Here is a 27,411-nt window from a genome sequence, read left to right on the forward strand (position 1 = left end):
AGGATGTCCACATCTTTAGGAGTTTCGATTATGGCTCCTAGTTTGCAGTCATCTGTAAACTTCATTAGCCAAAGACCTTCTGTGTTAGCCTGTACTTCAGAGAAGTAGATACCAAACAGGAGAGGACCCAGGACTGAACCCTGTGGTACTCCACTTGTCACTGGTCTGAAGTCGGATTTGGAGTCTGCTACTTTCACAGTGTGGGTTCTGTCAGTGAGCCAGTTGGCAACCCATCTTGTGACATAGGGATTTATAACTAGTTTAGTGAGTTTATCTATAATTCCAGAGTGGGGGATGGTGTCGAATGCCTTGGCAAGATCTAGATAGGCTGTGTGAATCACCTTACCCTTGTCTACGGCTTTGGTGACTGCTTCAAAGAAGTCTATCAGGTTTAGGAGACATGATCTGCCTTTTACAAACCTGAACTGGGTGGGGTCCAGAGTTTGGAGATTACCAATGTCTTTGTTTATAAGTTCCATGATGATACATTCCATGGCCTTGCAGACCAGGCTCGTCAGGCTAATGGGGCTGTAGTTCCCAGGGTCTGTGGTGGCGCCCCCCTTGTGGAGTGGGATAACCGTCGCTGTGTGCTATTCAGCAGGCACAAAGCCTGAGGTGAGGCTATGATTGAACATGGTACTTAGGTGGGGTGCCAGTTCGTTCTGTAGTTCATTTAGAATGCAGCCTGGGGTGTTGTCTGGTCCCATGGATGCTGTGTTCTTGGCTTTGGAGAGTGTGCTTTTTACCTGTGCAACTGTGATTACAGGAACTTTGCATTCTTCCTATATAGAGATGGGCTCTTTAGGGGGTGAGAGGGGGGTAAAGTTAGCACTGAACCTATCTGCCAGGATGTTGGCAATATCAGTTGGGTCTGTATATTTAGTGCCATTTTGCTGTAACTCACAGCAGATCTGAGTGTTGCCATTGAGATTCTTGACATAGCTATAGAATGCTTGTGGTTGTTTTTAGAATCAGTGGTGATTTTGTTTTCATAACTAGCTTTGGAAGATTTTATCAGGGATCACAGAATCTTACTGAGGCTGACCAGGGAGCTCCTCCACTCATGGGATTTTATTCTCTTTTGCAACAGTTTCTTCCTTCTGTTGTACAGTTTGTTTATGGCAGGGGACCACCAGATTGGCTTCCTTTTTTTGGAGGATAGTGCCTTGGTTCTGTTTGGGATAGCATGATCCATGCACTCATGTAAGTGCTTATAAAGTGCAATTGTGTAGGATTCAGTAGTCGTAACTGTATTGTCCATCTGCATGGGTGTCATGAAGTTCGCCACTTCTGTCTTAAGAAGAATGAAGTTGGCTTTGGAGAAATTTTTTACCATGGTTTCCTTAATGGGGGTGGGGGCAGGTTGTGGATATCTAGGGTAATTAGCTTATGGTCGGATCGGACAATGAGTGTTGACTTCAGGTGTGGAACTCTGCTCACTCATGTTGGTAATGGCTAGATCTAGGATATTGTTGCCCCTAATGGGGGTGTGGATAAGTTGATCCAGGCATTGAAGTTTATGAATTCCAGAAAGCATTGAGCGAAGGAGTTGGTACATGAGTAGTTTTCCCAGTTAATGGTGGGGTAGTTGAAATCACCAATTATTAGGGCATTTGGTTGAACCCTAATATTTTCCAGTACATCAAGAAAAGAGGAGTGGGAATCCTGGGGCATGGTGGGTGATCTGTAGCAAGCTACAATTTGGATTGCAGTTTTGCCCAGAGTTAGTTGCACTTGGATAACCTCAGCTGCATTATGCTGAGTAACTAGCCTGGAGGTGTGGATATCCTTAATGAATATGGACACACCTCCACCTTTGGTGTTCCAGTCCAGGTTACATGGCCGAAAAGTGTGGTATGAGTTATAGCCTGGTAGTGCAGGGGTGCTCTGTGGAGCCTTGAACCAGGTCTCAGTCACTGCACAGATATTGATGTTCTCTATTTTAAGGAGTGCCTTGAGTGAGTGCATTTTGAGATTTAGACTTCTAGCATTGAGTAGCATCACCCTTAGTTTTTGCTTACCTGTTCCTGTTACAGTGGTGAATTTGTCATTTGAACCTTGCCTAAAAAAAGGCACTATAGGGGTGGCAAGAACCTTAGCCAGTATCCGGAATCCCAGGGGTGACAGGTACAGGCCATCTCTGGCAAAGCATCGTGGTCTGTTGACCATGTCATCCCAGGCAGACAGATACCGGATCCCTTTAGAATGGCACCAGAAGCTTAGGCAATTGTTGAAGTCAATCATTTTGTCTTTGTACTGCATCATCCTTCTGGGTGATGGCAGAATGCTACTCAGAGCTAGGGTCATACCTGCCTGGGCTACAAGATCAGAGAGCTCTTCCATGTCTCTTTTCATGTAGTCCAGGGAGGTACATCTCAGGTTGTTCACACCAACATGGACAATGACAGAGTCATATTTGTACTTGTTGTGGAGTGACCTGAGGGCATGGGTTATGTGGCGGATCCTGGCATCCGACAGGCAGCTGACAGTAACCTTCTCCTTGTTTAGCCTGGTGAGTGGGACATCAGTGTGCCTGACTATAGAGTCACCTATGACTAGTGTGTTGGGTACGTTGTTTTGCCTTATTGGCTGTGGTTGAGTGGCACACTGAGTCTGCGGGCTATGTGTCATTTGGGTTGTGTTGGGGGATGGAGGTTGCTTGCGTTTCTGCTTTGGAGGTCTCTGTTGCTTAGGCAGATTATTATTGAGAGCCTCTGCAAATGTTTTTTTGTTACTATGTGTGGATTTTGGTGGTGTAGATTTAGTGAGACTATGTGATGAGTGTGGTGTGGTGCATGTGTTTACCTTCTCCTCCTGACTGTCAAGTTCAGTCTTAGTTGGAGAGAGCTTTACCTCCAATTTGGTTAGATAAGTGCATTTCTCACAGGTTGTAGTGTTGGGTGGTAGGAGGAGAGGGTTGTCTGTGTACATGAGGCAATTTCTACATTGCCCCAAGATGCCCAGATTCATCAGATAGACAGGAGAGAACACTGGGAGCTGACCCGTGGACATGCCTGAATAAAAAACTGTTTTCCTCTAGATAAGAGGAAAGTGAGTACAAGAGCTGTTTTTCTCTAAGCAAGTGAGGAAAGTAAGTACCAAAACTGTTTTCCTCTAGGTAATGAGGAAGGTTGAGTGCTGTAGTAATTAGTAGGTTATTTAGTGCTTACAAGTTCTGAACAAGTGCTGATCACGAATAAGCAAATTCAAGTGCTAAAACTAAGAATCTGTATCTGGACTAAACTAGTTACAGGAAAGGGGGGGAAAGTGCAAATGCGGTCTTTTAAATCAGAAAGTTGAGAGAGATGGAAAAACTGCCCAAACAGCCAATAAATACAATTTCTGGGCCAGAACCACTCCTTATGTGGTAGATAGGTTACCTAGTGCTTACCACTCCCACTGATAAGCTAGAAGGCTTCCCACCAACACAGAAAGTTTGCTGGGGGGGCTCTGAAGCTTACATACAGTCCTGGATACAGCAAATCTGAATTTGGTAAGATATATGCCAAAGGGCACATCACATTCAATGACAGGCCTAATAAGGGGTGGTTAAAGTGAGATTATGACTTTGACCTTGAGAGGATGCCACTAAGGATAAGCAGTGCAAGGTTGAAGTATTTTCTAACCTCCACAGAGGCACAGTGATAGGAGTGTCTGTTATCAAAATATGTACCCAAGCCTCTGATGACTGTGTCAGATTTAATGGATATTATCTATATAGTAACACCAAGGATGCTAGATGTATCAAGCTATGCTGCATTTCTTGGTGTTAAGGGTAGTTGCATGATTGATATGCAAAGCATTTGTTTAGTTCAGCCCTGGTTAGAGCATTTGAGTATCAGAATGGGATTTGATAGCCAAAGTCCCTTTATATCAACTTTAATATCACATAGATATATACCAAAGAGGAGGGGTCCCAGGACAGAGCCTTAATGGATACCACTAATAACATTTTTTCTGTCCTGAGCAAATCATCATCATCATCATCATCATCCCCTTTTTCCCATTTTTCTACATGTGGTCAGGTTATCGTGTTAACTCGATTCAGTGCCACACTCCTGCCTTCTTCAACACTCATGCCTGACTGCCACAGATCTTCTTTCACACAATCCATCCACCTCTTTGCTGGATGTCCTTGCTTCCTTTTACCTTCTTCCTCTCTGTCCCAAATCTTCCTCACCAGATTGTCTTCTCATTTTCTACACACGTGCCCAAACCACCGTAATCTGTTCTCTTTGATCTTTTCTGCAATTGGAGCTACTTTGGCTTTTGCTCTTATGTCCTTATTTCTTCATCTGCCCCATAGTGTGCATCCTATCACCTTTCTCAGGCACTTCATTTCCATTACCTTTAGCTTCTTCAACTGTTCTGCCTTTACTGCCCAGGTTTCTGTACCATACAGTAGTACTGGTCGCACCACCGTCTTGTACTCCTTACTTTTCAGCTTCTTTGGCATTCTTCTGTCATAGACTACACCTGATACTCTATGCCAGTTGGGTGCAGCCCCTCTGATTCTGGCTTTGACCTCTTCATTCAGACTACCCTTCTCCTCAACTACTCCTCCCAGATACTTGAAGCTGTTTACCTGTTCCACTATCTTACCTTCTATCTCTATTTTCAGCCTCTTCTGATTTCCCCAATTTGTTGCCATTACCACAGTCTTATCTGTGCTTAGTTTCATTACATGTGCCTTCAGATTTGCATTCCATTCTCCTATCCTTTGCTGAAGTTGTAGCTCAGAGTCTGCCTGTACTGCCACATCATCTGCATACAGCAGCTTTGTTGATCAATCCCCTCCAACCTGTTTGCTAATGTAGTCCATCACCTGTATGAACAGTAGTGAGCTCAGAACTGAACCCTGATGTACAACCACACCCACTGGGAACCCCTCTGTGAGGCTGAACGCTCTTCGTACTTGAGTCATTGGGTCCTTGTACATAGTCCTGAGCAAATACCCGTATCTTAATGGTATTGGTTCTGACAGCCAATTACCAAACCAGTGAACTATGTATGGACTAATGTTTGGTTGAGAGAGTTTATCAATAATCAAGCATGGGGGACTGTGTCAAATGCATTGGAAAAGTCTAAATAAACAGTGTGGGTTGGATGCCCCTTGTCTGTGGCCTCAGTAATCCTTTCAAAGAACTCAACTAGGTTAAACAGGAATGATCTGCCTTTTATAAAGCTGAACTGTTTTGCATCAAGGGATAAAAGACAACCTGTATTATTGCATATTTGTTTAGCTATAATACAGTCCAAAGTCTTACAAATAATAGTAGTGAGAGTAATATGCCTCAATTTCTCAGGGTCAGTAGAGAGACCACTTTTATGCAAGAGCACCAAAACTGCCATTTGCCACTCCTTGGGGATATAACTATATAACTAGTAGAGTGTCTCAGGTTGAAGAGTTGTTGGGTTCTTTTTTTTTTTTCTTTTTTTTTTTTTTTGCTGAGCAGGACTTTTACACTTCTCAGCAGGCATCCAGGTATATCATCAATATCCATGGATGTAGTGTTCTGGAAAGTGCCAAAAGGACTTTTTCCAAATGATCTAAGGATAGGTGAATTTGAATAGAGGGGAGAGAGGAAACTGTGTCTGGAGTAAAGTTGAAAAGCTTTTGTCCTCAAGAATATTAGCTATGCCTTTGGGGTAAGAGAAAGAGGTACCATTTGAGATAAATTAAGTACAGAATTGTAGGCTACTTCTAATCTCCCTAATATAGCTGAAGAAGGTCATATAGTTATCTTTTGAGTTAGTTGCAATCCTAACTTCCTCATTGACCTTACATTTTCTAATGGTAAGTTTGAGAGGCTTACCAGCTTTATATCCCTTTCATGTGATGAGGTGGACATCTTTTAATGATGGCCCAGAGCATTTTCATTTTATTATAGAGATTGTTGGTGCAATAGTTCCACCATTTCGGTTTAGTTCTAAACTTGCCATTATGTTAACTCTGTTCTTGTATGGATGCCTTAGTGCATCCATCCACGAGGGGGTAAAGTTCAGATCAGTACACAACATGTTCATTTACTCAGTTACAAGATTTGTCAAGGACCTATATCAGTTGTTTTTGTCAATAAGATTAGCAAATAGTAAATAACTGTTCTTGCAGTAATCACTGACTATAGAGGAGTTAGCAGGGGCCAGAAACCAGGTTTTTATAGACAAAATCACTATGACTATGGAGACAGCAACAAGATGGCTGGTACAAATGGGAGCAATGTTTATGAGGACAAGGTCAAGAAGATTAACACTTCTGGTGGGTAGGAGGACAGGACAATTTGGTCAAGTGCATTGGCATTTATGAAGTCCAAAATCTCTGCACATATTTGGTGTTGGTAGTAAATATTTGCCACTTAATGTGTGGATTATAGAAATCACCCATAAGAAAGGTATTTGGTTTGACTGCTAACATGTTTAAAAGGGATCATATAGGGATCTCTAACCGACTATAATGTGTAATTAATTTTGTTGAATGGAATTAGGACTTCAATCATTTCCTGATTTGTAGCATGTAAAATCCAATGAGAAACAATACAATTATGAAGAAATACAGATATTCCCTCACAGTTACCAGAATGCACAGTAAGTGTTGTACCCTAGAATGCAGTGAGTGCTATTACTGCAATTGAATCAGATTTTTAGAAAGATATAGTTAGATAGCAACAGAAATAATGTTAGAAGTAAAAGCTAATAGTAGATGTGACTAAAAACAACAACATCTTACTAGGGTCTGATAGCAAAAATCACAATGTAAAATGTCTGTTGTGTGTCTGTTCAAAACCCAAACCTCTCTTCTATTCTGACTGATAAGTTGCCTGCTCTAGAACTGACCATAAGGGGCATGTCTATGAGAAATACATGTCAGCATTACATGTATCATGGAGAGTATTTTCTGAGGCTAAATGTTTAGACAAAACTTTGAGTGCATTATGGAAATAAATTCATACCACAAATTAAATGCTGAAATGGGAGGCAAGGCATGCAACACATGACTGTAAAGAGTAGAAAGGGCCCAGAGTCATCAATGGCTAAGTTGGAGGTGTGGTATTTCTGAGTTATGGCATTATTTTTGCAAGGGTACACTGCTCTAGGTTTCATATAGTGAAGACAAAAGACAAAGAACACTACATTGATAAAAATGGCAATGATGAGGTGGGAGACGTTCCTGAAATTATGTTAAGGAACCCAGAAAATGGAAATGAAAATAAAATGGATAATTATGAAATGTATGGGAACACTTTTATATAGATGGAGTGAAGCAATTACAGGATTTACAATGAGTCAATAGTCTCAGTCTCAAGAAAAAAAAAAGGTTAAACCATAGGAATTGTGAGTAAAAAAGAGGGGAACAAAATACAGCTTACAGTTTTGTGTGACCTGGTAAAGCTACAGGAAGACACAATAACTGATATTAGAAAAAAACACCAAGCAAGTGTTTAAACACACCAGACTACAAAGCCAGTGAAAACGATGCCACCAATCTCGTATTAAATAGTTTATTCGCACTGAATAACACTCTGGCACCTTGGCACAGCCTTCCTAGAGTTACAAAATATGCCACACCATATAGCCATATATATGCACACATATATTCACTAAAATACAATTAAACAATTATCTAATTAATCAACCATCAATTAAAATACTTATATATACATTTTAAAGAAACATTCTCCAGTTACATTCACTGTTTAGACCCGCTGGAGAATGAGATAGTGTATTAAATTTAAAAATATATAAAGTTTATTTGTACAATAAATTCTTTTTCATTAACACTACATCTGTTTCTGAAATATGTTCCAAAATACAAGCTTCTAACAGTGAAAATTCACTACTATGACAAGTAAAAAAATGTAAAGCTATAGGGCTCATAGCATTATTATTTTTAATGTCTCTAATATGTTCCTGCAACCGTAGCTTGAATATTCTTTTAGTCTCCCCTATATAAAACAAATTACAGGGGCAAGACAGAGCATATACCACTTATTTAGTTATACATGGAAAAGCAGAAGTGGAACAAAATTTTGCACCATTTATTCTATCAAAACATTTGGTAATGTTGGGGCAAACCAAACACATTCCACAAGGGAAGGTATCACATTCCATAACCTGTAGGTTTAAGTTTTCACCAGGTGAAACAAGTCCATTGTGTACCACCATGTCTTTAATATTTCTACTCTTAAAAGAGATATTTACAGTTCTACACATATTTTTATCCTTCCATATTAATTAAATAGGGCCAATAATATCTAATGACAGCAATACATTTCTCACTTACGATATTATATGCAGTAACAAAATAAACTTTTCTACACTCCTGCACAGTATTAAACTCTCTATTATTTATCTTATTTACTAAAGGCCTATTATGAAATAAGCTAGTATCTATTATTTTATGAAGGGCATCTAAAATAATATTCTCATCATACCCCCTTTGCTTGAAGTTAATACATGTTTTTATTATTTCCTTTTTCTAGGCCCATTTCATTGTTACATAGCCTGCTAACTCTCAATAATTCATTATAAGGTAGTGCCTTCAAAGTATGTGGTGGATGGCAACTACTACTATCCAAAATATTATAATCTCCAGTTCCCTTAGTGGGTATGTTAGTTACTATATTATTGTTCCTAATAGTCAAAGTGTTATCCAGATAGTTAACTGTTTTTCCTATCTGTAAGCCATCAAATTTTATCTGAAAATGATTTGCATCTAAATTATTTAGAAACTGTGGGACTATTTCAGCAACCCCCTTCCATATAAAAATCAAGTCATCTATATATCTACAATATAAAATAACATAACTAATAAAAGAATTCAGTCTGTACAAAAACTGAACTTCAAAAGGGCCCATGAACAGGTTAGCATACATGGGTGCAAAAGATGCACCCGTGGCAGTACCTTGTACTTGATGGTAAATGAGCTTATTAAACTCAAAAAAAATTATTCGTCAAACAAAAATATAATAATTCTATTACATAATTGCTAACAGGGCTATCACCTATAAAAAATTTAACAGCTTCCATACCTAACTCATGGGTAATACTTGTATAGAGACTTTTTACATCTATACCTATCCAGTAATATTCTTCATCACATTTAACATTCTTTATTTTATCCAAAATATTGGAAGTGTCTTTAATATAAGAATTTAACTTAACTAAATAGTCCAAAAGAAAGGAATGTAAAACAATTCCCATATTATGGAGAACATAATTCTGTGCTGCTACTATGGGTCTACCTGGGTGGGTGGGGGACTCACATTTTTATGTGTCTTTGGCAGACGATAGAATTTAGCTATTGAGCTTTCTTCTACATTAAATTTATTTAGAGCATCTTTTCTTGTAAAATAGCACAATATTAGGCCTTTAGCTACTAGTTCTTTAAAACATATTATAGCTTGATAAAAAACATCAATATATACTGCCCTATATACTTGGCCATCAGATAAATGGTCCATATACATTTTCAGGTATTTTTTCCAGTGCATAACAACACTTTTTCTATCTTTATCTGAGGGTTTTATAATTATGTCTGATCTTTTACATAAATTTAATAAAGGCAACCATTCATTCTTACTCATATTATACAAAATGTTTTTCTTCTCAGAAGAAAAATCTTTCAGAACTTTCTCTAATGCAAAATTAAGCATCTTAGAAAATTGCAAAATCACCTGGTTGTTAAATGCAGGTATAAAAGTGATAATAATTGATATTCCTTGATATTTTTACATCCAGCTGATACTGCAGTAACAAAATTGTCTGCTGGTAGGTCATGAGTAGAAGATATTCGCAATGAACCAGGAAATGATCAAATACAGCTATCTGACTCATATGGAACATGATGTACTACTGACATATTATCTGAATATGAAAAGGCATGAGATATGGAGTTCAAAAGTTAATGATGATTTTAAAGAACTTAATAGTGTCCAAATATGCACCCTCAATCAAACTCCAAAGGAAATAACAACCTAAGCACATTATATAGCCAGAGGGTTTGAAGAAATTTGCAGAAAAGGCCATCCACAACTTTCATTAGCATATGCATCTGGAGGTTTTCCTCCCCTTTACACAGGGACTTGCCAAAAGTAGTGAAACATGCATTCCACTGAGATTACATTTGAATATTTTTAACCTATGATGTTTATGTGACTCAAGAAGCATAGACAATTGTGGACACTCCAGAAATATACTTATCATCTGGGAGATGTTTCACTGCACTGGTATAAAAAAGTGAAATACATTATTAGGTAGGCAGGAAGGATAATCTCAGAGGTTGACTATGCTGTGTTGTAGTGGCTAGAGAAGAAGATGAATGTTAGGGGGTTACTTGCCCGTCTTGTAGATCATTCTGTATGGGATGGTTCATAAAGCTTTACCATTTCATTTACTCCTTACCTAAAAGCTACCTTTCACTTTGACTATGAAGAGCATGATCAGCTTTACTATGTAGGATCAGACTGTCTACTATTGATGGAATGGTGTTGGTACTCCAAGAGATCTATATAAAAAATAGTCATTCTATCATTATGAAGCTATATCAGACAGTGTAGTGGGATGCTCCTCTGCCTTAGCTGAGACTGAGTTACAGTATTTAAGTCAAAAATAACAAATAAATCCCTGAGATGTTAGGTACAGTATGCCACATCTCATTTTTGATGCTTCCTATTTGGCATCTGGCATATAGCATGACTATGTGCTGACTAATCATGAAACAAGCGACACTGTTCAGAAAATCCATTCTGCACAATTAGATATGAAATATAAACTCCAGGAAAGGAAGAAGCACTGAAACTAGTTGTCTTTAGTGATACTTTACTCAGAAACCTACTCAAGGAGGAGACTCGATTTCTCTGATGGGAGAAAAGAAAATGCCACCCTTGTGCTGGCAGACAAAGCAAATTGGCAGAGTTATACATAATATTCTGACAGATCAAACTTTTTCAATGTTATATGGTATTTATTTATACATTTGTTAACTGAGTAGTTCAGAAGACCCTTTTTGGACATGACCAAGGCCAAAAGGCAAGTATAAAACTACAAAGTTTACCATGTCAACACAAATGGTAATGAGGCATGCAGAGATGCACAATAAAATAACATGAACCATATAGAATATACACAGCATGAAATTTACAGGGCAATAAGTCAGCAAGTTAGCTTAGACAGGGTATATGTACCTAATAAAATACTAATGATAATGTCATAGAAGATCACCTGCTGCAGCAAGTAAGGCAACGTTAAGCTCAAATGAGGCAAAAAAAGAGGAAATAGTATCAGGAGGTATGGGCAATGCAGTCAATCATGTTGGAAATGATTCATTAACATAATAATAGATAGTGCAAGGCGACAGCATGGGGAAAAAGTAAGGACCCTGCTTAACCATGGTTGTCAAAGCAGTGACTTACATGAGTCTCTAAAGTGAATTTTTTGTGCTTTTTCAATAGTTTTATGTAGATGATGGAAAGAATATCTTGGGGATGTTGTTCCATTGTTCTGGGCCAGATTTGTACTACAATATCTTGGTAGTTACTATGGTAAAAGGAGGCCTTGTGAGGAGATTATTAACAGAGTTTTTGATGAAGCAAGTAGTAGGTATGAACTGTAGGCAGTTTTTAAGACATGGATAGAACCCTTCATATAAAAATTTAAAGGTTAAAAGATTAATTAGGAAAGAGGTTCTGTAGTCAACCGGTGGCTAGTTCAGTTTATTGGAGGTGACACAGGGGTGCAGCGTTTAGCATTGTTGCCTCACAGCAAGAAGTTCTCCTGCTCAATTCTTGGCTGAGGTGCCTTCTCTGTGGAGTCTGCATGTCCTCCCTGTGGTCAGGTGGGTTTCCTCTGGGTGCTCCAGTTTCCTCCCACACTCCAAAGTCATGCAGTAGGTGGATTGGACACTCTAAACTGGCCATAGGTGCGAGTGAGTGGTGCAGATGAACTACTGCAGCAGGGCTAGCCACACAGAGGTGTAAATCTTGTCTCAAGATGATTGTCACTGTTGAAGTAATGCCCCCACCCTATGTTCAAAATGAGAAAAAGGGATGAGGATGGATGGATGGATACATGGATGTTCACGAGGGGGCTTAAGTGAATGAGGTGTAATATTTTGTTTTCTGCTCTTTTGTTTTTTGTAGAGGGAGTGTAAAGCTACAAGTGATTGGGAATATTCCAACCTGGGTAGTAAAACCTTGATAGCTATAAATAACTGCAAAGAGCCATGACAATGTACTATTTCTAACTATCACTATTTTGAACTTGCAATTCTTGCTCCAAAGCATCACAAACTTGAGATAACCTGTGTCACTAATAATTATTCTTTGGTTATGGAAATGTATTCTACAAATTTACTGCAGAAAAAAAATACTTTATTTAGCAATCAGTGGAATGAAATATTTGAGAACAGGAGAATTCATAGTATCCTTTAGTCAGCTACAAAAAAGCAGCTGGTAGAAAGGTTTTACTAAGGGGGGGTAGCCACCTTTGTTGTGTAAAGTCCTTAATGAAGCAATACAGAAGACTGACTACTGACTATCTGTGAAAATGTTAACCTATGTCTTTTTTTTTTTGCAGTGACAGGAGGAGACTGTTAAATTCATAATTACTTCCTTTATTTGGGACTTTTACCACAGCATCATTTTATGGAAGACTTTTATCACAACAGACTCAGTCAAGAATGCATTGGCATATGGAGACTTTCTTAGCAAAAAAACAAAGTTAATGTAATAAGTTGAGAGGAAACAATGCAGTTAGATTGTTGGTTGGCTGGATTGTCTGTTAGGGTACAGTCAGTGATTAGCTCTGGGCTAACATAGTTATAGTCACTATAATATTTAATCTGCAATAACTTCATCCTTACATGGAGGACAGAAATGCAGGCTATGGATAAAAAATGATCTACACTGATTATGATGTTAATAAAGAAGGACTCTTGATAGAATAAAGGTTATGTGGATCAGAGATGGAGAAGGTAAGACAATGATAAAGGAATAACAAGTCCCCTGTACTGTTATGAATAATGTCTAAGAATATTATATCCTGGTGGTGAGAATGAAATGTCCAATTCACTCAGCCTGAGCCAAGTTTCAGTGATGGAAAATGTCAGGTTGGTCAATGTAACGCCAACTATGTAGAAGCCCTAATTTACAATGTTACTAACATTAATATGGATCACTTTTAAGCCCTTAGCCAGCTTTCCTACATCAATAATTAGATCAATTGCAGTGCTTTAGATTCACAAATTTTTGGATTCACAGTAAACCATAGTAGTAAAAGGATAGGATGAGGGTGTTAGTAATAGTGCTTAAACCCTCTTATTGTGATGGTTATTTGTTTTCTTTTCTGATGTGAATAAATGCAAGATTGTATTGGGTATTCTCTTATTTATTTTATTTTAATTTTGTTTAGTGAGTAGACCTCTAATCACGTTTGAATAACTGTAAGCACAGTAACAGCAGCAAAACAAAATAAAGTACAATGCACACAAGTAAAAACAGTAAAACAAGGGCACAAAACAATCATGAGCAGCATGGAAATGAAATTAAATATATATATATACGACAATCTATATATAAACGTCGATCACAAAAACGACGAAATCCACATCACCCACACACACGACATTTGGACAACCACGAAACCTCACAAAGCCCACACCAACAAGCACACACACACAACAAGCAAAAACAAAACCTCACAAAGCACACCAAAATCCACACACACAACACACCTAACAAAATAACTCACAAAAAACTACACCTGGTCCGGGCCACTATCAGACGCAACACAAACCCGCAACCCCCTCCTAACTCACGCCTAACTACCCTAACCTTAACCTAAAAACCACTTTACTAACGCCCTAACTAGCCTAGCTCTAGCCCTAACCCACAAAACCTAACAGTGCCTACCCCTAACTAACCCAAACACCCACACCCACACCCAGTCACAGTCGCTCACCTACGCACTAACCCCCCTAAACCACTTAACTACCCACAAAACACAAACACATTACAAACTTCGCCTTACCTTACCCGCCACTCCCGTACCACACACACACATACACAGCTCTTTCCTTTCCCTCAGTCGGGTTTTGATGCGTCCGTTTCTTCTCCGTTTTGGATCTTCTGGCGTGCAGGGTGGTGTTCGCTGTCGCGGATTTTGACTTGTCGACGTAGTCAGATAGACCCATATATATATATATATATTCAGTTTATAATCCTGAAATCCTGAAATATTGAATTTCAGAATTTTGAGATCAAAATGCCGAAACCTGACAATCCCAAAACCCCAGAAGCGCGAATTTTAAAATCACGAACACTACACTAACCATACACCACACACACACATATACACACAGCTTCCCCCCACACACATAGACACTCAAAACTTACCAACTAAAAGCCCCTCACACCCCTCCCCACTATTACAGTACAATGTTTACTCTTTTCTCTATGTGAGAAATTAATACTACTAGGCAAATGTCTTGCACCTTATATTGTTATTATACTCTGACATATGTCATTACCTGTCAGACCTGTGTCTTTGCTATAAATACGCTGTTTTTTTTCCTCTGAAATGCTCGATTATACTCTTATATTATGTGAAATTTTGCTTGTCTGAATATATAGAGCCTTCCTTGTGATATTATACTCTGACATATAGGTCATTTCTCCTGTTGAACTGTGTCTTTACTATAATTATACTGTTTCTTTTTTCATCTGATATGCTAGATTGTACTCTTATATTATGTAAATCTCATATGTCTGAATATATGGAGCTTTTTTCCCTGGGCCTCCACTGAAAATGGGCATATAGCCAGTCGGACTTTCCCGGTCAACAAATGTAAAATAAATAAATAAATAAACTCCACGGTTGCACTACACAAACACACAAAAACACCACCATACAAGCTACATTCCCCTCGCACACACAGATCACAGTAACCAAACACACTGACACACACTAAAGCCCTTAACCAAAACTCTTAAACATAAATACTTACCTGAACTTCCAGCTATCCCTTCACACAGCGCAACACCAGAAGCGCTACTTCAAAATTTCTGTACTTTGGGATTTTGAAATTTGAGCTTCTGGGGTTTTGGACTTTTGAGCTTTTGGCTTTATAATCTCGGGATTCTGAATTTCGGGATTATAACGTGTTCCTATATATATATATATATATATATATATATGTGTGTGTGTGTGTGTGTGTGTGTGTGTGTGTGTGTGTGTGTGTGTATATACATAGTTTATATCTATATCTATATCTATAGGAGGAACCAGTGGAGTGGAACAGAAATGCATAATATCTGATGTCTGATAGAGCTGATATTTGTAGCTAATATGCACATTTATTACATAGTGCCAAACACTTTGTTCAGTGCTTACATTTTAAGATTAGCATGGAACATTTATAATTAAAACTATGTGCTGAATACAAAGTCATGTAGTGCTTCTAATCCGTATTGTAGGGGTATCACATTAAATAATGATTTAATGTCAAGGGTTAGAAATAAAAATTCAATATTCTGATGTTCATTAAACCAGCAGTATAACTGTTGTAAAACGTCTTTTGTATCTTTAATAAAACTTTTAACTTTATATAAAATATTTGCTTAAAGTAACCTGTAAATAGTGAGAAATAGGTTCGGTGACCCAGCCAGAACCAGATACAATAGGACACCTCTACAATATGAGTTAGAAGCACTACGTGACTTTTTAAGTAGAACATGTGGCATGGTTGGTAGAAAAGTGGAAACAGTTTGTGAAATGACAGAAGTGGTATTGACTAATAATGTGTTTATGCTTAATGAATGCACATACATACAGAAAAATGGGGTAGCAATGGGCACCCCAATGACCAATACATATGCCAATATTGTTGTTTCGTGCTGGGAAGAGCAATTTGTTTATAGTGAACTGCATCCTTTATATGACAAAATATTTTTTCTGTGGGCTGGTAATGATGCTGAACTTGAGGTATATATATATATATATATATATAGAATATTTCAATAGACCCACTAACGTTTTGAAATTTACAGCCCAGTGTTCTGTGGATACCATCAATTATCTGGATGTTAGTCTAACTAAATGAAGTGGAGGTATTAATACTTCGATACATAGAAAAGAGATACACTCCAACCAATATGTCCACAGAAATAGTATGCATGCCACATGCACTTCTAAGGGTGTAGTCAAAGGACAAATGCTAAGACCCAGACAACTAAACATGGATGAGGCCAGCTTTAAATTGGAACTGGACAAAATAACCACAGATTTTAAATGCTGTGGTTATAATAATTCATTGTAAAAATGTACAGCAGCTGAAGTTATTATGAAAACAACAGGCAAAGCAAGACCCCGCTTTTATAGTAATATTAACCATGTTAATTCTGGTCATAATTCTATTAAAATAATAATATATGCTATGTCACAACATATAATCATAGATCAGAGGGTGTTAAGAACATTATTAGAAACAATTGGGATATTCTTAAAAACATGTCTGATATAATCACAATAGTTGGAGAGGGCCCCATGTTCTCATATCGTACTTGTCCAAATTTGATACAAAGATTATGCTATAAGGACATTAAAAATAATAAAAAGTTGAATATAAGTAGAAAACAGAGCACATTTCCTTGTTATAGTTGCATATGCTGTGATGATATAAATACATGTTGTGAATTTATACATTCTAACAGTAAGAAGAAATATACTTTCAGGTGTTTTGCAGCATGTAATACCACTGTCATCGTGTATATGGCATGCTGTAAGGTATGTCTAGTATTCTACATAGGGAAATGAAAAAGAAGGTTGAAGTACAGAATTATTGAACAGAAATCTGAAATACATAGAGAGGTAGCAACCAATGCTTTGGGTAAGCATATGAGGGAGAAAGGAAGTACACATACACTTAACTTTAGAGTGATTGACATCAGACAGAAGAAAAAAGGGGGGATCTTAACAATGAGTTAGAAGTATGTGAATACTCATGAATCACACTTTTAGAAGCTGATTGTTTCCAGGTTTAAATGCAGCAGTAAGCATTAAACCTATTTTTTAAAAAGAGAGTTAACTTTGAAATAACATCTTGTGTAGATGGGGTCTTAGTTAAATGTTTTACCTATTTTATGGTTATAATGACTTTCAGTAACATTTTACCTGTATATATATATATATATATATATATATATATATATATATATATATATACATACATATATATATATATATATATATCTTTAAACTGAACTGCTTAATACAACTGTCATGTGATTAGTCTTATGGTTTGAATTTACTATTTAAATGAAGGCATTTGATGTCTCTTTTATACACTCATGAAGGGTTGATCCCAAAAGCTTTGTGATTCTTTTCCTATTTGGAATAAATGCTGTTTTTTACCTCAATGCTTCCAGGGTTTGGATTTTTTTACTACTGTTTTCCTCTTTGTACCCTGCCTGGTTTACCTACATGCTGTTCTTGTTTCTTTGAAGGGTGGAAGAGGAAGCAAGCAAGTAGGTGTGTTTGAGGACATTCCTGCAGATGTCCTGATAAGGAATGACTCTGATGATGCAGTACCTTGTGTACACGCAGTGACATGCAGTCATAGTTGGAGAAAGGCATGTAGGTCCGGTAGTCTGGTACAGACCCAGTAACATCTCATACCTGAATCTGGGACTGGTGTGGTGGCTGTTTCAGAAAAGGTGCTATCTGCTAGCAGTAATTCTGAATGGGAGCCACAGCTGCTGTTGAGTACTGATGTTCCCATGGACACAGTGACTGCGAGGATGGAGGTGAGTGGTGGTACCAGAGTGACAATGAGACGCAGGTCTTGGAAGTTACTAGCCTTCCTGTGAAAGGGGAGCTTATGTTTGAGAATATTCCTGCAGATGTCTTAATACGGAATGACTGTGATGATGCATTGCTTGGGTACTTGTAGTGACATGTAGTCAGGATTGGAGAAAGGCATGTCGATCCAGAAGTATGGGAGAGACCCAGAAAGATCTCATACCTGAAGCTGGGACAGGCATGCTGGCTGTTTCAGAGAAGGTACTATATGGTAGCATTAAGTCTGAAAGTGAGCCACAGCTGCTGGGAGTTACTGATGTTCCCTTGGAAATGGTGACTGCAAGGATGGAGGTGAGTGATAGTACCCAGAGTGACAGTAAGTTGCAGCTGTTGGAAGATACTAGGCTTCCTGCACAAGGGGAGCTCGGAAAGGTCACTAAGGTAGAGTTGAGACAGGCTCAACTTACAGACCCTACAGTACAAAGCTTGAGGGAGATAGTTAAGGAAGCACCTGAGGCTCAAGGAAGAGGGGAGTCTATATACAGGAACAAAGGTTTGTTGTATAAAGACTGGGCTCCAAAGAAAAGGCCAGAAGGTGAGGTAGTATGGAAGTTGGTAGAACCTACAGCCTACCATCTGCCACTTCTAGCTAAAGTCCCTAATATTCCTTTTGCCGGTGATATTGATATAGAAAAGGTGCCAACTACTTTGCTAGGAATATTCAGCGGAGTAGGTTTTCCATTGGAACTACTGACTGACCAAGGTGCCAACTTCATATCAGACCTGCTGACTTGTTTGTGGAAGTGATGTGGAGTGAAACATCTAAAGACCCACCATCTTTCATCCCCAGATTAATGATCTTGTGGAGAGGTTAAACTCTACATTGAAGAATATGCTATGGGCATTTGCAGATCAACATGTAAGGGAGGACATGGGTAGATTAAGTAGGACAGGATTAACCATTAATCCCAGCAAATGGGTATGGCAGAGGTCACTTACTTAGGACACAGAATGGAAAGTAGTAAAATTAATCCAGAACCTGTAAAGGTGGAAGCTATTCAAGAGTGGCCAGTTCCTGTTACTAAGAAACAAATGAGAGCATGCATAGGGACATCGGAGTACTATAGGAAATATGTGCCCAATTACAGTACCATAGCTCACTCCTTACTGACCTAACTAGGAAGAATAAACCAGACAAGGTAGTGTGGACCACAGATTGTGAACAGGCATTCCAAAAACTAAAAGAGATTTTGGGAGGACCCTCTCTGGTAGCCAGCCCAGATTAATATAAATAATTTATTGTATGGGTAGAGGCTTCAAATTATGGGGCGGGGACCTATGGTCAGCCCAATTTCTAGAGAAGGAGAAGAGCACCCAGTAGTTTATTTGAGCTGTATACTCCAACCTAGAGTAGAGTGTTATGCAGCCGTGGAGAAAGAGTGGTTGGCCATAGTGAAAGCATTGCAAAACCTGCAGCCTTATCTTTATGAGAGAAAACTCACTGTACTTACAGATAATAACCTTTTAACACGGCTGCATAGGATCAGTAAGCAAAATGCCAAGTTACTGGGGTGGAGTCTAGTACTGCAAGCATATAATATAACCATACAACATGAAAGTGGGGTTAATAATGCCATGTAGATGGATTGTGAAGGAGAGGAGTGAGTTAATATTCCCAGTTAGACTAATTTCTCTCAAGTGTCTGTTTTCAATGGTCACTTGAAAATCATGCTTGAGTCATGGGGGGATGTGAAGAAAACAAAAACACTGTCATCTCTGTTAGCATGTCTGGCAGAAGATTTGTGTATATTAGCAGATGAACTGGTATTATATGCCGGCATGTGTAATTGTGAAAATGTAAATATGTTTTTTAAAATGTTGATTACCTATTTATACAAAATAACTCAAAAAGCCAAATGCAGTGCTGCTATCAGTTGAGGCAGGAGACTCACGTAAACATAAAAGAGAGCAATCCAAATCCAAGTGTGTGACCCTCCAGTGGCAATGAAACGAAAAGCAGAGATTCAAAGGAACTTCAAATAAGATGCATTCATAAAAAATAATAAAGTTTATTCCAATGAGTGAGCGCTTTCGCCAAAGGCTTCTTCAGACTCTTAAAACAATGAATAAAACTGTTTGAATCATTTTTAAACCATCCTTAAGCTTCCTATTGGACATTACAAATTGATATGTCACATGTTATCTTGTCTTAAAGGAACAGATACTCAAAAAGTTAACATAGTTAAATGCAACAATATTTAGAAGGAATACTTCCATCCAAATATACAATTAATGATCAGAATGTCCATGCAAATAAGTAAAATATATGCATATACCCTGATACATTCTAAAAATAAAAGGAGCATTGTGCTTGGTCCTATATCATTCTACAATCATTAAAAACTGTGGCGACATTCATTAAAAGCCCTGAACATTCTGTCTCCTCATAGTGTTAAAAACATTAAAATCCATAGATAAACAGCAAGTTTTATCGCGTTTCAATATCTAGCATCTCTACTAAGATAGTGGTGTGTCGAATGCAACTTTGCATATATCAGGTTAAAAAATAATATAGCGAGAACTCTGTACTAAAAATGTAAGCGTACCTTTACCACAAAACAACATAGCGAATATAATGTATTTCGCGATGTGCCTCATCAAGGAGTCAGACCTCATCATATCGGTGAAAGGCTGTTGTCCAAGATTAAAAAATTCCACAAATAGGAACCTCTTAGGTTCCACGTAAAACAAACTGTTTACAAGTTGTAAAGTGCCGTGTGCTGTAGGAACTCTGAATGCAATTGAGTACAACCTAACTTCATGCGCTATGGTAACTCAGCGTGCGGTGAGCACGTTCTAAGCATCTAAGTACTGAACAACAGAAACAATGTTTAAATTTCTAAGAAAAAGGTGAGCCTATATTCGTGCTGTCCTGTGCCTAAAATAGACAGTATTTGTAAGCACGATTATGCCCTAGGAGCATATATTGATCACAAAGTGTCACTATTTAAAACAATGAAATGTGTACATATTAATGAGTACACTTATTAAAGTGTTCGCTGAACATGGCAGAGATGGCATTAACTAATACAAAATAAAGAGATAAAAACAGATAAATAGTGGAATGCTAGGCGTAACACATAAAATTGACACAATAAAGCTTGAAATTAGCACAAAGCACACATATAATAATACCTAAGTATAAAGCTCCATAGATGATAGGGTCCTAACTAGTAAAAAGCAACTACTTCCATGTACATAGTTGGTGCTAAATATAACAACATTCTAAGTAAAAAGGTCAAATGAAAAATGTGAAGAGATAAACAATCCGCAACAATACTAAGCCTGTACCTAATGATAAAACAAAACTATCTATTGATGTATGGGGTACCTAGCTCAGTCGCAAAATAAATTCCAGCTACAGTGAACAAATATATAGACGTATATGCATGCTTGTATATACATGTGTATATATGCATGTGTAAACTATGCCCAATAACCACTAATATATTGAGGTGGTGAAAGGAGGGGATGAAAAACATACTAGTATGTGAGGTGTGGGCTCAGAAGTAAGGCTAAAACAAGAAAGGCGAACATATCCAAAGGTCCATCAGTTCCTGGGATTTGATACTAAGAACACATCTACTTGTGGCTATAAAGCTCAGAACATTAATACTATGAAAATAATTATATTCAGTCTACAAGGACTGATTCTTACACTGATTTACTATAAGAGTGACATCAATACGTAGTTTTAAAATTACCTTACTACTCTATTTAGGTAATAGTAGGTTAAGTCATCTTCGTAGTCTTCTACTTCTTAAAAATGGTTTGAGTTGCACTTTATCATTAAGCCCTGGTGACCTATCAGACCTTAGTCTGATAATCCAACGTGTCTCCTGTTCTAAGGTTTTGTTGATTAGATCACCACCTCTAAAACCCACGCTGACTTGTTCAATAACACAAAATTTAAAATTATGATTGGTGCCTGCTGTTGTATTGTGTCTAGCTAGGGCATTGGTCTCAGTACCTATCCTAATGTGGTAAATATGTTCCCTAACTCTTTCCTTAAGTGATCTATTGGTTTTGCCAATGTAATAGCTTTTGCAGGTTATACAGGTGGCCATGTATACCACATTCTTACTTTCACAGTTCGTGTTAGTTCTGAAGTTATATGCGTAAGCGTAACAGGATGCTCAAAAGTGGTATCTTTATTAATGTAGATGCATTGATTACAATGACCACAGGGTACTGTGTTTCTATCATTTATTGGTCTACTTTTCCCGGGATGTTTGGGTCTACATAAAATGCTTCTTAAATTCTGATGATTCTTGTAGGTTATACGTGGTGTTGGTCCTACTACCTCATTGACATCCCTATCGGATTTCAGTATTCCCCAGTGTCTATCCAGGGTTTTTTCACCTCCAAGTTCATTTTACTGAAAGTGAGGTTGGTTCTAATTTCAGTTTTTAAAGGCTTCGGACTCTTCATACTACCTTCATGTGCCATAAAGTAAGGTTTAGCAGTACTCGTTCTTAGACACTCCACAGTTCTGACCATTTCTAATATTTCATTTTCTTTATAGCCCCTTTCTAGAAATCTATCCTTCATGTCCTCTATTCCTTTCTCATAGAACTCTTGTTGTGGGTTCAACCTTGATACTCTCATGAATTGTCCTTTAAGGACATTTTGGAATACATGTACAGGATGCATACTGTTTCTGTGTAGTATGTTGTTTCTTTGGCAGGCTTTCCTATGAATGGTTGTATTAATAAGGCCATTGGACATCCTGAATACTTCCACATCCAAAAATGGTATAGTTTCATCTGAAAATTCATGGTGAATTTTAAAAAATCCGTAGTGTTATCCAAATAAGAAACGAAATTCTTTAAAGAGGGTTCATCACCCAACCAAATAAGGAAGAGGTCATCTACAAAGCGGCAATACATACCAACAAATTCATTGAAAAGTGGATGGTCATATAAGTGAACATCTTCCCACCTAGCCATCACTAGGTTGGCGTAACTATTAGCACAAGATGTGCCCATAGCTACGCCATCCTTCTGTAAGAATATGGATTCTTGAAAAGCAAAAGCATTGTTAGTCAAGACAGTCTCAAGTAACAGAGTTATAAGATCAACTTTTTATCCGAAAAGTCGGAATGTATCTTCAAATATTCTGTTAACATTCTTATTCCTGTGTCATTAGGAATTACAGTGAATAAACTGACTACGTCTAGTGTCACAAAAAGTAATGTTGCTGTTCACCTAAAGGTCGAGTTTGAGAGTATAAATCTAAGAGAAACTGTTTGCTATCTTTCAAAATATTCCTATTGTCATTGACTAAAGGTCTTAATACACTTTCCAAGTAAATAGATAAGGGTTCAGTGACCCAACCTTGCCCTGCAACAATGGGTCTGAGTGGTGGATCTACGCTGTTTTTATGGACTTTGGGGAGTCCCTGTATAATCGGGATGATGGGGTTGTTCACCTTAAAGTACTCATAGAGTTGTTGAGTTATGTCCAGAGACATAACTAAGTCATCAAGGTATTATAAACACTGAACACCATATCTATTAAATTGTCCTTAGTTAGTATGGAGTAAGTATTGCTGTCATTTAACATTTGAAACATTTTGTTAGTGTAGTATATATCATCCATGATGACCACGGGCCACCTTTATCAGCTGGTCTTATTATTATAGAGCTATCATCTTTGAGTGAATACAATGCTTGTCTCTGCTTATAGTTCAAATTCGTCCATGTCTTGAAGGTGTTTTCTCCTGATAGCATTTGTATATGTCATCTTCCACTACATTGCCAAACACTTCAATTGTTGGGTGAAGTTGAGGCACGTAAGTGCTATTAGGACGGTGCTTATTCTTAACTGAATTGTCATCAAACTGTCCAAACTCTAGCCTTAGTTGTAAATTACGAATGAACATTTTGGTTTCTATAATAGTGTCCACTAAGTCACTGTTCTTAGTGGGAATAAAACTTAGTCCTTTATTTAGGACTTGTTTCTCATACTCATTTAAAACCCTGCCGGAAAGGTTCATGATCAATGATTCTGCCTCCCCCACATTTTCTTTATCGTGGGGCCTACTTGTTCCTGCTCGTCTAACGATCCTTTCCTCTTCTGTCTCCCCCTGCTGGTTGACCTTCTTTTGTCCAAAAAATGACTTTGTGCTATGGGGAGGGGGGCAGGTAATATATTTGTATTCACAATAACACTATTTGTTTTGGTCTTACCACTGCTGCACCTGACCTCTGTACATCCGTAATGCAGCCTATCAGACCTTCACCTACAACAGTACTGTTAACTCTCCCATTTCCTTGTGTCCTGTTAGGGCTTACATTGTCCGTTGCTAGATTATTGTTTGCTGTGACTGGTTGATCAGATTCTGTGGTTACACTGGTACCTAAAATGTCAGTGATATCACTCTGCTTATTGTTTAAATCAATTCTATTAAATGATCTACTTTCTGAAGTATCACTGCGTGGATGTCTATCAGGATTGATTATAGGTGTGCTCAGTGTGGCATTCACAAAATTGTTACCTGTTCTACCTGGAGGCCTGCGTGAGGCATTTGAGCCCTGACTATAGTGTAAATTTGGATTCATTTCCCTAGGCCAGGTGAATACATTATTGTTCTTAAAATCTCTTACATCCCTGGTATTCTTAGCTTTCTTTTGGTCTAGCAACCGTTTCTCTAAAAACAAAACATCTTCAATTGCTTTCCCTAATTTTCCCATGCACATCTCATTGTTAGCATATTTACTTTCAAAGTCTTTAAACAAGTTATTTACAGTCAATCTCAGTCTCTCCTCTTCAGGCAGATGAAACTCAATTAAGAGTTTCATATAACTAAAACTCAACTCCATGTTGAGTTGCTGCCAGCGATATAGTAAGTCTGGTAATGAGGTACCAGATGTAGGCATCTTCAGTACGCGTAGGCCGCGAGGTATAATCCGTTTGTTCAAACAACTTTCAAAATAATGTCTTTGAACTTGTAGTTTAACCAATTTACCGAAAACATACTCTAAATCTTGTAAGTCTTTAACAGAATCCATAGTACTCACATCAGTTCGAGTGACTGTCCCTCCATCAACAACTGGATTTAACTATGTTAACTTTTTTGAGTATCTGTTCCTTTAAGACAAGATAACATGTGACATATCAATTTGTAATGTCCAATAGGAAGCTTAAGGATGGTTTAAAAATGATTCAAACAGTTTTATTCATTGTTTTAAGAGTCTGAAGAAGCCTTTGGCGAAAGCGCTCACTCATTGGAATAAACTTTATTATTTTTTATGAATGCATCTTATTTGAAGTTCCTTTGAATCTCTGCTTTTCGTTTCATTGCCACTGGAGGGTCACACACTTGGATTTGGATTGCTTTCCTATTTATACAAAATGTTTAAAGAATATGTCAGTGTTTTGATGATTTCTAATTGCACAAGTTTATGAGGGAGACTCTAAAGTAACTGTTTATGGAGAATCAGGCTGAGCAGTCGTCATTTTTCGAAAGAATTAGAGAATGGTGCTGGTTATTAGGTGATTATTTGAACAACTGATTGACAAGAAAAATAACTTTTTCAAACAGCTGACTGTTATTTTTAAAATAAGACAGCTGAGACTGTTAAACTGTGCAGTTTAAAAATAATAAATAATTACACCAGAAGCAAAATGAAGGCAGCAATAAATATACAATCATCATTTAATAAAAGAAATGTACAAAGGTAAGCTCTTTCATACACAAGTGCTTCTTCGGACCAAACTACTAAAAAGTTAACAGAGCACATTTAAATATTACAATCAATAAAACAATTAACAAATAGGAAAGGTGCATCAATTACTTAAATCCCTAGATCTCAATACTGGTCTTAAAGAAACTCTATCATTTAAGCCAGGCTTCTTATCAGCCTGCAACTTCACAATCCAATATAACTTCCTACTCTCAGTGTAATTCCTGAAGTCACCCCCACATAGTCGTAACTCAACCGTTTCAATAACCTTAAATACAAATCCATGTGAAGAGCCCTGCTCTAACACATGTCTAGCTAATGCATTCCTGACATCGCCCCTTCTTATAGTTGTTCTCTAATTGTTTGTAATGTTCTCTAATTCTTTCGAAAACAGACGACTGCACAGTTTGTCAAGTGCTGAGCAGTTTGTGAAGGGCAGCTGTTAGCAAAGAGTTGCAGTCAGTGGACAGCCATGAAAAAGAACTCAACAAAAAATCTGTAAGCCTGCTTTGCCTTGCTGTTATGTGTTAGATTAGATCAGGGACAATATTCTCTAGTTAGATTAGGAAAGTTTAGTTATTCAGATAGAATTTTTCTAGAATGAAGGACTTCTATCCTACAGTTTAATTTTTATATTTCTGGTGATTGAATTCTTGTGTTTATTGATAGCTAAGAATTTTTATTCTTGTAATAATTTTACTTATTATTAAATGTGTTTCATTACTTTACATTGTGGCTGGAAATCAGTGTGTTCTTTAGAGATTATAGAGTGCTCATACCTGTTTGATACTGACCAGGTCATCTCAAAGGCCTGGTCACTTCTGGTCATAGCTATCATTTATTTTGATGTTCAATTTTCATAATTGGACACCCCTTTAGAAGGGCATGAAGACACATGGATTGGTGGAAGCATTGCTACATTACTTTGGAGAAGAGACACAGCTGGAAATCTGTGTCAGGTTTTCCCAGAAGTGTTTGGCTGTGAAAGATTTAAATGTATTTGAGTGCTAGTGTATCAGAGGTCTTAAACTGGGACATATTGCTCTGAAGTGTGTAATAAGGAGTTACATTAGGGGTGGACAGAAGTATATAGTCCAGTCCCATATTATTGAGCATGTTCCTGTTGTTCTCTTAGGGGAAAATTGTGAAATATTACTCCTGTTTAAGTGGCAGTCTCACATTGTAGTCAGTAGTGAGGACTGAAGCTCCTTAGCTACTGACCCAACATAGTAAGGGATGTCACATTAATTGTTGGCAGTCTAGTGGGATGTAGTTGGACATCATAGTGGGGATCAGAAATTTGCTCTTTCCCTACTGTAGTGCAGTCCTGGAGTTGATATATATATATTTAGCAGTGGGGTGAAGGGCACAGACCCCCATATGAGGGGGAGTTTTCAATGAAAGGCATTTCCAATTAAATGCTGTTCAACAATGTTATCCTTCAATGTTTTGCTATAGACCAGCACACAGGAAATAGATCCAGTGTGTTGCACCACATGTCTGTCCATTTTTTCACCATATTTATAACCAGATAGATACTGCCCAATATTCCTACCTCTTCTGTAACTATATTTACAATAATATGGCAGATATTTGCTCAAAATGGGTTGCAGTGGCCAAAATGTATTAATAAGTTGTTAAATGTGAATGCTATTTGTTATGTAAGATGGTAAATCTTATAATATCAGAGTTTTGTTTCCCTTTATTATTCTTTTTTTTTTTACTCAAATGATTTTTATTTTGATGAAATAACACAATAATTTAATACATCCATAACATTCAATAACTATTTACAGTATTTACGTTCAGCCTGACAAAAAGGATTCAGATAAAACATATGTAACTAAATAATAACTTAATATATAAGAGAG

Source organism: Protopterus annectens, chromosome 3.part1, assembly GCF_019279795.1.
Source record: "Protopterus annectens isolate FY-2018-M chromosome 3.part1, PAN1.0, whole genome shotgun sequence".
In the NCBI taxonomy this organism is placed as follows: Eukaryota; Metazoa; Chordata; order Ceratodontiformes; family Protopteridae; genus Protopterus; species Protopterus annectens.